We start from the raw sequence: 2,600 nt of genomic DNA, 5'->3' as shown, positions 1-2,600 counted from the left end.
TTACCTCAGTCTTCCATATGAATTTCGGAATAATTTTTTCAAGTTCTAGAAAAATATCTCACTGATATGTTGATGAGATTGACACTAGATTTATGGATTAACTACAAGAAAAGGCCATCTCTATAATTTTGAATCTTCCTAAATAGTAGACATGCTCTTTGTTCTTTAAGAATAGTCTGTAATTTTCAATATTAAGGTCTTGTACAACTTGAGTTGAGCTTATTTTTTAGTACTTACAAAATTTTTTAACAGACATCATACTTAATATTGAAATTCACAAGCATCCCACATTAACCTTGGGAACAATACAAATATGTGCATTTTTATTTTTACTCTTCAGTATTGTACTGGATGTCCTAGTCACTGAGTAAGGCATATGCCAGATATTAAATTACATATAAATTTTGAAAGGACATTAAAAAATTACAGTTGTTTCTAGAAAATGTAGTTATTTATATGGAAACTTCAACATAACCTATGAATGACTAGAAATAATACAACAATTTAATAAGATTGTTGTATAAAAATGTTAAAAGTGCTCTCATTTAGCAGAGAAAACCAAGTAAAAAAAAAAAGAATAAGGTACAAAAAAACCTACTCACAACAGTCTCTTTTATTTCTCTTCTAAAATATGATATAATGTGTTTAACAAGGGGTAGAATTTTATTGATTTTCTCCTGGGTCAAGAATTTTTGTTCTACAGGGGTGTCTGGGTGGCTCAGTCGTTAAGCGTCTGCCTTCAGCTCAGATCATGATCCCAGGGTCCTGGGATCGAGCCCCGCATCCGGCTCCCTGCTCAGCGGGAAGCCTGCTTCTCCCTGTCCCACTCCCCCTGCTTGTGTTCTCTCTCTCGCTGTGTCTCTCTCTGTCAAATAAATAAATAAAATCTTTAAAAAAAAAGAATTTTTGTTCTACATATAACATGTATTTTTTAAGTGCTGAAAATATCTGATACTTATTTCTATTTCAATACTTTATTTTTTTTCCTCAGAATTTCTTTTGTTTTTATGTTGTCATCAACTCCTACCTAAGGCCTATTACCCTTATTCTCATTATTTTATGTTGTTGTCATTTCTGCCTGCATTTTTGGAGATAATTTTCATTTTTCCACCATTATATTAATTCCACTTTTCACCGTCAAAATTCTGTTTTTTTTTATTTCCAATGTAGCTTTTATTTCTGTTATTAGTTGTTTTCTTTTTTTGTGGGACAGAGTCTTTACAATTATTTTTATTTCAGTCTTTGTTCCATCGCTTAAATACTATTTGATCACTTCAAATGTGTTCAGTAGCAAATAGACTTTATTCCTTTAAATATACCCTTTTTGGATTTTGCCTTGTGCTTTTAATCTCAATTTTCCTATTGATATCTTCTATTCCTTTTTGCAGAGAATAATGCCACACAATTAAAGATTTTTTATTTATTTTTATTTATTTGTCAGACAATTATAAGGCATATTATTTTCTGTAGTAGTTAAACCTACTTCATAGACCTCTTTTTTTTCTAACTCTCAGGAAAAATTCTTTTTTTTTTTTCTGTTTTTATTTTCAGTAATACCATTTATGTGTGAATGTTTACTTTCTCCTTTATCACAGAACAGGAGCTTTTAACTTTGAGATAGTGTGTATCATCATAGGATAGGATATCTATGTTGCCATGGACCCATTTATTATCCACATTTGTGCTGGCGGAATAATTTTTTCAGATGTTCACATAAAAGCAGTCTGACATGTATAGCTTTTCTTTCCCAACATCTGGCAAATATCTAGTTTATGTAGATTTGCCAATGTGAGACAAAATTTAATCCCAGCTCCTCTGCCTGTCTCCTAAAAAAGTACTTCATATACAGAACATATAAGATGTGCCTGCTTTAAATCACCTTGGCTTGCTTAAACATTTTTAACTTTTGAAAATCACAATATGCCCAATTTGCAATGTAACCTTTGATGTCTCCTCATCAAATCTTACTGGTTTACCCTAGGAATTTAGTCATTACAACTTATAAGTCCTGTAGACAAATTGTTTTCAGAGTTTATAGTTTTTTTAATTTTATTTTATTATGTTATGTTAATCACCATACATTACATCATTAGTTTTTGATGTAGTGTTCCATGATTCATTGTTTGTGTATAACACCTGGTGCTCGATGCAGTACGCGCCCTCTTTAATACCCATCACCAGGCTAGCCTATACCCCCACCCCTCTCCCCTCTAGAACCCTCAGTTTGTTTCTCAGAGTTTATAGTTAACAGTTCATCATCTTTCTATTCATCGTGTGCAGGGGTCATGTTACTCTTCTCTGTGTCATTCTAATTTTAGTCTATGTGTTGCCGAAGCGAGCACAAGAGTTCACTGTCTTTTCAATTAAGGTGGCAGATAGAGTCCAAGGCTGGGGTTTAAGGGAATGAGGAAAAAGGGATAATCATTTCACCTAATTCCTTTTTGGGTAAATTTTCTTAGTTTTCATTGGCACAGCAAGAAATATTTTCAATTACTTATTTTTCAGTCCAATTCTTTTCAATATATATTACAGTTAGTGAAAATATCTCCCAGATACTGGGAGTCATTTACCAGATCTTTTCAAAGACACCATAAGAAAAT

At 32.3% G+C, this 2,600-nt stretch overlaps 1 non-coding gene across 1 annotated transcript; it reads right to left on the bottom strand.

Moving 5' to 3' along the window:
* Positions 1–2,236: 2,236 nt before the first annotated feature.
* Positions 2,237–2,342, bottom strand: LOC114208314 (U6 spliceosomal RNA). The gene has a single exon (XR_003609010.1). It is a non-coding gene; the product is annotated as a U6 spliceosomal RNA (small nuclear RNA).
* Between the last annotated feature and the right edge of the window lie 258 nt (positions 2,343–2,600).

Source organism: Eumetopias jubatus, unplaced genomic scaffold (assembly GCF_037043125.1).
Source record: "Eumetopias jubatus isolate StellerSeaLion01/CBP00866 unplaced genomic scaffold, mEumJub1_p1.0 scaffold_2, whole genome shotgun sequence".
Taxonomy (NCBI): domain Eukaryota; kingdom Metazoa; phylum Chordata; class Mammalia; order Carnivora; family Otariidae; genus Eumetopias; species Eumetopias jubatus.
The sequence above is the reverse complement of the archived record's forward strand: the minus strand, read 5'-3'. Positions and strand labels throughout refer to the sequence as shown.